Source organism: Typopeltis vanoorti, chromosome 3 (genome assembly GCF_054136105.1).
Source record: "Typopeltis vanoorti isolate ZY-2024b chromosome 3, IOZ_Tvanoo_1.0, whole genome shotgun sequence".
Classification (NCBI taxonomy): Eukaryota; Metazoa; Arthropoda; class Arachnida; order Uropygi; family Thelyphonidae; genus Typopeltis; species Typopeltis vanoorti.
The window spans coordinates 17589219-17601381 of NC_143551.1; the positions used below are offsets into that span (position 1 = coordinate 17589219).

The following is a 12163-nucleotide window of genomic DNA, read 5'->3' on the forward strand; positions in this document are numbered from 1 at the left end:
TACTGAACACCTGTCTGGATATTGCAGGGCAGGTCACGGGAGGCTTGCAATCGATGGACAGGTGGCTACTGAACCATCGCAAGGGCTTTGTCCTGTGTTTAGTGTACTTGATTATACTCAGTGGTGAGCTGTGGAAATTTTAACAAAGGACTCGCATTGTCGAGCAAAAAAAAAAAAAAAGCCGCATTTCAGATAAAAACTCTTATTAATACAGCTTGTGTACAAATGCCAATCAAAAAGCATAAGGGGGAAAATCAACCTGTAAGGGCTATCATTTTTAAACAAAATATATCATGATCTAAACATGAAATATTTGCACACAATCATCTGTGTTAATTTATCTTACATAAGAAAAACATTATTTAACTATTAAAATATAATAAAAATAAAATCTTTTATAATCGCACATATGCAATAGTCAGCATTTTTTATAAACAAAAAAAATTTCTTTGTTTGCGATAGAAGTATGACAAACAATCTATAAAGAATAAATAAATATCATCTATGAAGTACGTTATATTTCTCTTTTGTTTTTATACTTCAAGTGATATCAGCGGTACCAATCAAGGGGTATTATTTTATAGTCCTATTTATTTATATGTGATTACCAAAAGTGAATTCTTATTTGTAAAATGGTAGTAACAGTAACTATAATATTTTATTTAATAAAATCACTTTGTTAGGTTACCGTATGAGTTTGTCGCTTAATATATTTCAAAATATGTGTTTTTTTTTTTTTTTTGAAAACAAAAAAGTAAACAAGAAGAACAAGGGGCTCGCAAATTTGAGAAAAATTTAACAAAGGGCTCGGGCGAGCCCCTTATAGCTCACCACTGATTATACTCCTTGGTGTTCGAAACTCAGCTGGTTACACAAGAATATACATTATTCTGAGTAAAAAATGATAAAAAATATATAATAAAAGATAAAGTGCGCGTGTAGTTATTTACCGATGTTTTATTAATAGCCATATTGAAAGCTTACTCAATAAAAAAGGAAAAAGTGAAACATATACCATTACATTTATCACCACAAATTCAGTACTGAACTAGGCCTCTTACAATCTTATTGCATAAATATTATCACCGTTCATTAATTTTCCTTTGTTTTCATCGATACTGACATCAAGATTTCCTTATCTCCAGTTCTCGTTGATAGCATTACTGCTATCTGTGGTCAAACACTGATGAGAAAACTTATCATCACAAACGGCAAATCATTTTGAAATGTTATGTGGTACTCAGCTTTTCTCGGATTCCTATTGCTTCCAATGAATAATTCCTCAGAATAAAATGCAGAGTGGGCTTCTTATAAGCAGTCTCATTCAAATCACTATTTAATATAGTTTTCTTTAGATTCAAGGTTCACATGAACACTATTATCGATCTAACTTTCAAATGCAGATATTGGTAAAGTTCTTAAAGTAGTTTTGTTTGTTTAAGACATCTACCGACTGATACGATTTTTATGTATATACAATCACAAATGAAACTACAAAAATGCACCGAACATCGTGGAATTTCTCAAAAACCCGGAACATGCGATTACTTTGTAGTGTAGTGCAATTAGCATATTACACCCCTCTGGTGAACGAAATCAAACATTCTACAAGTAACAACATGCACCTCAATGATTCATGTTATACAAAGGAATCTATATCACTTTTTTGGGAATATTTAAATTTTATCAGACTGTTTATGTGAATACCAAGTTCTGCACTACAGGATTATCTGAATATGGATATCATCAACCGTGTATGTTCATCTGCTAGTTCGTCCAATTTTTGGGAAAAGAAAACCAATTGTCAAGGATGGGAAACCTCGGCTTTGTCTGAGAGGACTCAGAAAATGTTCCTCACATACTTGACTAAAATTCCAACTCTGGTTTTTACATCTACAATGGATCGTTTTCCAACTCTTTTCGAACAGAATTCCTCCCCGAAATTAGGATTGTTCTACCCGCAACAGACAGATAGTCCAAAGAAAAAAGTGCAATTTAAGCAATATACTTACCTCAATATTAATTTTAAATAAACCTAACTATTCTTTCCACTCAACAACGGAAGCGTAACTGAGAATTTAAAAACCAACTTGCTTCTGATATAAGGAAGAATAGGATCTCAATTCCTACTGAGTAAAATTTACGTCAGACACTGAACTGTGTGATGGGCAGCGATTTACTTTTTTTTTTTTTCTTCTTTCAAATTAACCTAAACACTAGCGATATCTGTGGGCTTTTGAGAAGCAATTTTCTTTTTTGTTTATGAAATTCCGTCAAATTCAATTTAAAAAAAAAAAAAAAGAAGCGGCTTATTCCGAAATAACATATCTAGTTTCCACCACACAGACAAAGTATTGTTGCTATTGCAAGAATACCATTGAGGTAGGTATTCTAAAAGAATCTAATTGCTGCTACAGAGTGTATGAATACATACATACATACATACATACCATGCTATGATAAAGTTCAAACTTTGTGTTTTCTCTCATTTGAAAACTATTAAGAGAAAAGTTTGGCAACAGTTAGGCAAGGAAAAATAACGATCCGGAAGAAACCTTGGTCATTTACAATTGTTGAAAGAGTACCTGCAGGCTATTCAGTTTCTGCTGACGGCGATCAGTAGGTTGAGATGCATGTCCTACTTTCGACAGCTGCAACTACGATACACTCTGCCAGTCACATCGCCACTGGCAGGTATGACTCGCAACTGGAAATACGTGCATGAGGTACGACCTTCGAATAAGTCATGCAGAGGTTCTACAGAATCACGTCAAAAATATATTTGGACATGAGCCAAATCCAACGCATAATAGCTCATAAATTTCAGCATCCATTATTAAAATGTTTTATCCAGTTATTTTAACTGGATAAAACAGCTATTAGATGAAGTTCGTAATATCCATCCGCACACTTTCGGTTTAATTCCGCTCTTAATTAAGAAGTTCTGGGGGGGGGGGGACAATGCAATTAAAAGGACGAGTACGATTTCATAGCTGCAAATACTACACAGGGATTAGGGATTAAAGTGATCAGCTAATAAACTACAAATGTTATAATCTTGTATTTTAGACGAATGGTTCTTCTCATGCTTCCATTGAGGTATTCTAAAATCTTCATTCTCCTGTTCCTAGAACTTATACAATAGTAGTTTAAGTGTTTTACCAAAAAATAAACTATCTCAATGATTAATTTTAAGATAAACAGAGAGAAAAAAACACCTAAGTGGAACGTAGGGAACTGGCGCAATGGTTCAGCTCATGGTGTTCTGCGTCTTCGCTCGTTCTCCGTGGCGTCATCCCATATTTTTATCATATAAAAATGTCCTAGTATTCCCTCTGCTATTCTTAAAAACTCATATCCCCGTGTCCCTAAGAACATTTACTGTCTTAAAAGTTTTACCCCCCAAAAAAATTATATGTTAAAGATACCAAGAAATTTTATACTTGGTTTTAATCCTTTTCCCAAGTAAGCAAAACAAGTTTTGCGCGTGAAATATATTCACATCTGAGCTACTTGTATATAGATGCTAATGACTTCATATCACTTGCCTAAGTATGCATCCCATAATGCAAAGCACCCCCCCCCCCCTTTCAGACGTGTCATCCGGTTTCAGACTTGGTATCTCTCCCGGGTCTGTCTGCCACTGAAAAGAGCTCAAATAAAGGTCGAAACCGGTCTGGGTAGTGGCCCTTCCCATTATGCATTGCATTATACACGCCTGAAAGTGGGTGTGCTTTGCATTATGGGATACATACTTAGGCCAGTGATATAAAGTCATCAGCCTTCATATACAAGTAGCTCAGACGTGAATATATTTCACGTGCAAAACTTTGTTTTGCTTACTTGGGAAAAGAATTAAAACCAAGTATAAAAGTTCTTGGTATCTTTAACGTATATTACACCCAAGGCAAAAAAAAAACTTTTTTTAAAAAAAAAGATACCAAGCAATTTTATAAGCTAGGTTTTATCTCTATGGAACACTTTAAAGTAACTAATACAAAGATATACCTGGGTGGAAAGTAGAGGACTGGCGCTCCACTTCAGTCCGTGGCTCTACGTTGCCGCTCGTGCTTCGTGGCGCCACTTGTGCGTCACCCTTCGATCCTCTGTTTTTATAATATAGAATAAAAAGGAAAAGAGGGAAAAAATTACTGGCTAAATACAGAAATAAAAATGCATTGCAAAAATAAAAATACATAAAATTTAAACAGTAAATTTTCTGAAACTGCCTACCTCGAAGGGGTTTCCAAAGACAAACTCTCCTGCCCACAATATTTATATTGTATGTGGTATGGCTATTGCGTTAGTTCAAAAGTTACAGTTAGAGCATATAACAGCTATGAAGCTAACGTATCATGGTTAGAAGATGAGATAGCCACTTACCTCTCGGTAAGTCCAGCTAACACCCATCCAAATAAAAATCATGTCTAATAATAATAATGTAATAATTCATTTATTAAACATTTTTAGATTTGAAAAAAAAAAACGAGCTGAAACAGCAAGATTTTATTATATTTTTTGAAATAATTATTAATCAAATAAAGTGTTCATATTTCAAACCTCGTTATGCCAAAAAAATTATATATTTTGCTGCAGTGTTTGACAGAGAGACTAAATGAACAATTATAAGCTATGAATTCCTGACAAATATACGACAATAAAGAAATGTATAAATGAAGTAAAAGTTGTGGTAACAAACATCAGAAATGTTTGAGATAAGGATTGCATAACGATTGAGCTACTTTAAAAAAAAAAAAACTAAAAAAAAAACATAGTAGTTACTGCTTGGATTATAAGAAAAGTTACGTATAAAGAGAGGAATAAAATGAAATCTAGATCACAGCTGAAAGAGCTAGATTATGCAGACGACAGTTTTGATGCCATCAAAATGCGCTGACACATAAGCAAAATCCGAAGCATTTATAAAACAGCTTAAAAAGTCGGAATTAAAATAAATATGAATATAACAAACGTCAAGAATTTTTGTTACATACTTGGGAGCTAATACTGTACTGAAGTTGGACAAGGATATAACACAAAGATTGACAAAAGTAAATACTGCTTTCAGAAAATTTAATATATGGAAATCATCCTCCAAGTGTTATATAAATATATCAACACAGATCTGCTGATGTGTTATTCACCAAAGGAGTACGAGATGAAAAACGTAGAAATATATACATATATATACACTACGAGCTCCGTATGAGACCAGCTAACTAGCATTCAGTTTTAAAGTCCTTAATAAAGTTCTTTGCGTCCTAGACAAGATTCATACCTATCCTTCATATTGCCAGCATGGGCATTTTTGAAGCTCGAATACTTCGGCAAACACAATAACGGAAAGACTTTTAATGGGATTATATCGATCAAGTGCATATAATAAACAACTAAGTTATACCAACTTAGTTTCACCAACTAAGGCTGTTGGCATCTTCAGGGTACATAACTGATGTAAGGCACTAAAAAGTAAAAAACTGTTACAAACTATAATCAACCGATTCCAATTATATTAAACAAAGAACAGAGTGCGTACAATACATTCATAGAGCGTGGATATCACTTGTTGTTATTTAGGAACGTTCTATAGTTGGCACTATAATTCCAGAGCTTTTTGGTCAAGAAAATTAAACGTTTTTTAACAGTAACACGTGTTGCCGTTACAACAGTAGTAGAATCTAGTTGGTAGCGTGGACAGCGATTTCCCTTTCCGATAGGCTTAAAAATGGGCAGCCCGATTTTCTAACCCTTACATCAATGCTTTTTGAATGTTAAAAAAACATTACAAAAAATAAAAAGTTATTAATTTAACATTTTTTAACCAGATTCGCCAGGAATTTGATTAATCAAGCCCCAAATTCAGAAATTGTACATATTCAAAATGAAATCCAGTTAGAACTGGAAAGTGATTACAGTATAATTTCAAAAAACTAGCTTTGGGCTGGTGTCATCAGTGCAACTACATCCAGTCCCACGTTTCCCAAACTTAAAGAATGCTGATTTTTATACAAATTCTTTATTACAATAAGAAAAAAATAAAGCAGGTACAATTCCTAAGGAAGCACAGTTAAAAAAAAAAAAGTAATCAGTTCGAAAACCATTGTAATATGGATGTCTGTGAATGGCTTCTAAGTCGATCCACTGTGTAATGTGACATTATCACCTCTTTAATCATTGCAAACCTAAGTGACAAGAAAACATGTTTATATAGAGCAGTGTTTCTCAACGTGAGGCGTACGCCCCACAGGGGGACAATTTGAATATTTTTGGGGGCAATTAGAAAATGGCCATGCACATATTTATATTATACTTTTTCAGAACTTGGCTGACTATTATGCTGGGGGGGGGGCATCAAAATCTTTGAGACGTTGAGGTGGGGCATGAAACTGAAAAAATGAAACTGACTCAAAAAACGTAGAGAAACACTGATATAGAGGGTTCCGTCTTAACTCTTGCCTTATACAGTAGGTGCTAATGTGCTATATGAATCTCAATCTTCCATGGATGTTACAGCCAGAAAATTTGCATTGTATATAAAGATCTCCTATAACAAAAGGAAATAAGACAGTATTTCTCTTGCTCTAAGAATAGCAGCCATCGTTATGCACAATCGAAATAAAATGTAACCTAATGATATAATTAAGAAAGTTGTGATATCTACGAGAAATTGTGAATTATACACCAATAAGTGGACAACTGCACAATTTTCTTAAGTACAGGTACTATGACGACAAATTATTCCATTTAACAAGTCACTTAATTCTGCCTGCAATTCATATTGTTAAAATAAACCACGGTCGCTTGCTTCGCATCGACTCCGCGATTGACCAGCTAGTCGTGCCAGCCGCTAACAAATCGGTTAGCTTCACAATGCGTTGAGCGATTTTAATAACTGACGTACATAAATCCAAGACAATATATAGACAATAAGGCTTCACTACTCCAATTTGTTAATCTTGTCTACATTCAGCGGAGAGCTGTGCAGCTTTCTCTGCCCATCAAATTCAAATAGAATTATGGGCACGAGCAAAAAACTGGTTTATAATTTTTCCCAATTCTTAACATAACATAGTTCGCATAAAATAATAACACCAGTAATTTTCTTTATGCGAACTATATTATGCGGGCCTGGTTGGAGGAGTAGATGGCGTATTAGAACTCACGACCTGTTGGTCGTGAGTTCTAATCCCAATGGGGGAATGGATGTTTGCGAATGTCTACATGCTTACTAAAGCCCAAAGTAGCTGACTTGAAAAAATTCCATGCTTTAGAGAAAGAAGCCCCCCCCCCCTTTAGTCTACCAATTGCACTAATATAGGATAAATTAACGTTTCCTGGGCGGGATTCACACATAAGCAGTGGTGTAGCTAGAGCTTTTGCCGCCCCTCTCAACACACACACACACACACAAAAAAAAAAACACGTATAGGGAAATAAATTAAAACATTGTTTATTTTTTAAGTAAAACTTTAATTTCAACATTCTAAAATGTTATTTTTCTTGCTTTTCTCTTAGCAAAGTCATCGATGACATTGGCGAAGTCTATTTCATAATATTGTAGGTAATTCTTAATCTATTTTATTTAGAAAAACTCCTCTCACAACTAGCAACACTTACAGCAATTGTGAGGAAAATTCGCAGTAGTATTACAATAATTGGAAATAAGTTCTCGAGACTGTATTTTAAAATTAACTGCAAAAGTTCAAAAAGGTTCCAAGTGTCGGCCGGGGTGGACCGCTCCGAACGTCCCTCCCGAGCTGCGCCTCTGCACATAAGGCATACAGAATAGTTCTATTTGGGTACGCTTCTTTACAATTCCGAAACGATTGCTGATGGTGAATTTAGTAACAAAAGAACTGTTTACTTTCGAAAAGCTGCGCTGTGACAAATATCAGTTAGTTGGGACCATATTTTATCTTTCATTGAGGATCAGCAAATTTTTATCGTTCACTAAAACAATCCCATTAGCCTAAGTAGTTTGGTTTGTATAGTAAAGTCCTGATTTTTATTCGTCTGTTACTATCGGGATTTGAAGATATAGATGGATATCTGTCGTGGAAATTGGTTAGTGAATACAGTAGAGAGAACTCAGGTAATCTACCTGAGGTCTCTCAAGATAACATCGCTATTATAATGTTATCTTATAATGTTATCGCATAAAGAAAATTACTGGTGTTATTATTTTATGCGAACTATGTTATGTTAAGAATTGGGAAAAATTATAAACGAGTTCTTTGTTCATGCCCATAATTCTATTTGAATTTGATGGGCAGAGAAAGATGTACAGCTCTCCTCTGAATGTAGACAAGATTGACAAATTGGAGTAGTGAAGCCTTAATATTGTCTTGGATTTAGATAGCTATAAATAAAACTAGAAAAGAAAGAAACTTAGAACATAGTCAGCTTGTTTTATTACAAGATAACATTGCTATTATAAAAAAAAAAACGAAAGTTGGGAGTGGGTGCAACAGGCCTATATAAAATACTGAAAAGGCTCTCCCCCAGTTGTTTATAAGGTTGGGGATATTAAACCCTGAGAGTGAGATAGTGAGACTCATTCAGAGTGAAGATTCATTCATCTTCATTGTCTGAATTTACTAAGATAATATTTCTTCAGTCCGAAGAAATATTTTAGTAAATGGACTACTATTATTCCTGGAAAAATTTTTAAATAGTTATTTATAGAGGAAAAAGTTATTTTTACCTAAATCTAGAAGATCCAGGTTTATTTCTGTGAAAAATATAAAAAAAGTGGTAACGTTAATTGGAGTCAAAAATATAATGAGCATCGTGATAAAAGAAATAATAGTTGCAATTTACAAAGCTTTGAGAGTGATTACAATAAAGATTGTGATTTAGACATTTTTTTTATCAAAGGATTCAAAATATAATTGATGAGCTGAGAAGCAAAGAGCTGTTGAAATCACCTGGGAGAAGGTGATTTCTACAGAAATCCCTTCTGCTGACGATGTTGCCCAGGAGAGTTTTGAGAAGGATATACAATTATACAGTGGTCGTGATGGAGAGCACATTGACAATCGGGATTTAGAAGATAACATTTCCGTATCTAGTAGTATCAGCTGAGTCAAATTGTTGTCAAAAACGTCTGGAAAGAAATATTTTTTCAGGTCCAATACAGATAGAAGAAAAAAGGCTTGTAGGACCGTAAATAGACAAAGGTTTCTTATATAAGCATTTATTAGAAGAAATAATGCATTTTTGCTATACATTAAGGAAATGTTTACATACATGATAAATAATAACACCAAAAGTTATACTTTCCTTTTTATTTATTTAATCAAAATCAGCAGCTAAAAAAAAAACAAAATGTAAGATAATCTGATATCGCTAAATAGCAGATATCCTAATAACACTTATATCTTTAGGAGATAAATAAATTTCATCGCCTCCTGTAAAACCAATCCTTATTATTGAAGGCCTCGAGTAGGACTTTTAAAGGTTCTGTTTGGTCGCCAGATTATCCAACTCTCAGCCAATCCACAACAAAAACGTGTTCTAGATTTACGAGTTTAGTGGATGGGAATCAAATGGTTTCAGCAAGCATAAATAACTCTCACCTTTGAACAATGATCCACACATCATCCAAAAACGTTTTTGTTCTTTCAAAAAGAAACAAAAACATATTCAATAATTGTTTGGACACAAGCCAACAAAACATGAATATAAAAGTAAAATCTGCAATCTATTTAAAAAATAAAATTTAAAACACAGAGCAAAGAAAAGTAGTTACTGAATATGAAACGGAGATTTTTGTTTATTTCATGTGCATTTTATTCTTTTATGTATAATGTACGATTTATTCTACAACCGAGAATAGATTGCGTCTACAAAAAAACAAAAAAAAAATCAATGAAAGAATTTAATTCGTTCGAGTTCCTTCATTTGGGAGCATTTAGAAGGTGTGGTTACAGAGGGTCTCTGAATTGCCAATTACACGATCTCAATTTCTAAATTACTACAGGGAAGCATCGAACATTACCAATTTAGTACGCACAATCAAAGAGTAGCGAGGCTCGTTTTCCCATTCCTGTTTTATAGCAGGTCTGCTCGATATTGCATGTTTATTTTTAACGAAATAGAAAACGTGCGCTTTTTTTAAAGGCTTCTGCCGCGCGCTTGAAGAATAGTTCTAAACAAAGCTGCAAGTCAAAATGCAAAATCTATCACGTAAACCGATAAATTTTCTTGTTATTCGAACCACACGACCTTCTAGATGTTTTATTCATTGTATTTAAGGGTGCCACCACCGTAAGCTTCCCTGATCGCTTTCGCCTCTCGATCACTACCAAATGAGATCCTCGCAGCCTTATCTACAATGCAGATTTTGCCAATAATAGAATATAAGATAACAGAAGCTTAACCAGTCATCTATTACGAAATTCTAGATGGACAGCTGTTAAGTGTAGTAGCACATTTAAACCATCATTTCCATTTACTACAACTCATTTTCAAGTTTTATCTAAAGTATGTTTTAGTCTGTTTTCATAATGAATGCTTGCTTCTATATTTGGAAATTCTCTCGATTGTTATTAATACCGTAGGTTTCATTTCAGGGTGACAACGAAGTTAGAAAAAAGCTGAGCAGTGAAAATTGTATCCATGAGATGTTAAAAGACACAAAAAATGCCATACAGTCAATAACTACGTGGGAAACAGAAATCAGACTAACAATTAGGCATAAGTGGATGACATTTCCAGAACGACACTGACGTTTAGCTTTATTTGTGTTGCACAACCATGGGTGCTAAGCAAGTTCTGCTACTACTAATACATATTCGATTCGTCTTACTAATACATAATGTAGATGGAATGAATGATCATAAATGCTTTCACAAAAAGTAATGCAGCACGAAAAGATTGCAACTAATTTACCACCAAAGTACCTTACCATAGCGCAGAAGGAATGTGATATAAGTACCTCAAAGATAGATAAGCACACGTTATTCCACAATAAAATGGCTTCGACTAAAACGCAAAAATAAAACATTTGGATCGATTTAAAATAATCAGCAATGATTCTGTGAATGGAAAATAAAACTATTATTGCTTCAATTCTGCCAGAAAACTAAAGCTTCCCAAATCCTTAGAATTTACACATCACACGATTACGATGAAAAATAAATAAAAAGCAGCCTTTGAGCCCGCTTTGACTGTTGAAAAGTAGCGCACGCAATGCAAAATGACAGCAGGAGTGGGATATCAGCGGTCTGATCTGTCACTATTATGAACTTCCCCATCACCAAACACGTCATTCTTGATATAATCAACGTGGCTTGACGATGATGCCAATTAACTTCGAACGATCTAAAATCAAGCAGGAGGAACTCCCTCCAGGGAGAAGGCTAAGTAGCGCATTAAACGAAGCCGCGGAGCGACCGACAACCTTTAAAGGTCGGCACTGGCTATACGTGCGAAATAAATGTAAGAAGACCTAAAAATAAGCTCCATGAACGGAATACACAGGGTTTAAAAGGAGTATATACTTATCTTAAAACGGTTTAACTTAATGTTACGGTATCAAAACCGCATGATACTTCCAAATAATAAAACAAGAAATGTTATTTATGTAGAATGTTAATATAAATACTGTACACTAAATAGCTCATACCTCTCGCTTTTAAGTTTTGTATTTTCTACATGGCATTAGTGATACCAACTTAATAGACTATGCGTTATTAGAACAAGAAAATTATTTTCAAAGTTGCGAACCATTACTTTTTTAAGGATTGCATACAATTAGATGGGGGTGAATATCATCGTCCCGTGTGAGACCACCATCTCGCTTATCGGAGGCCTGAAGTGGCTTGAAAAAGTTCCATGTTTGATCGCTTGAACAGGATTTCGAACTGGATAAATATAAAATTATATCAAATATACATATAATTAATAAAAAATAGAAAACTCCTTACTCCCACTCACGGTACGAATGTACTCTAGGTTTATAGAAAAACTTTTCGCATGTGGGAACTATATAAGAAATGTTTAAGAGATAAAGCTGTTTGCATTTCTCGAATATTCGTATATTAATTAACAAAACTGATCCTGATGACTAAAATGTCCTCATTTGTCAATCTCACAGTTTTTATCACATCGTGAATGATATAAATAGGAGGGAAAAAATAGACTACTAATAACAGAAGAG

At 34.2% G+C, this 12163-nt stretch overlaps 1 protein-coding gene across 2 annotated transcripts in view; it reads right to left on the reverse strand.

Moving 5' to 3' along the window:
- LOC150107959 (prominin-1-A-like) overlaps nt 1–12163 on the reverse strand; it is a 566181-nt gene that overhangs the window by 417480 nt on the left and 136538 nt on the right. For both annotated transcript variants that reach the window (XM_090390573.1, XM_090390570.1), the window contains exon 2: nt 4009–4106. The gene's annotated coding sequence lies outside the window, so the exon portion shown is untranslated. The remainder of the gene's footprint in view (nt 1–4008; nt 4107–12163) is intronic.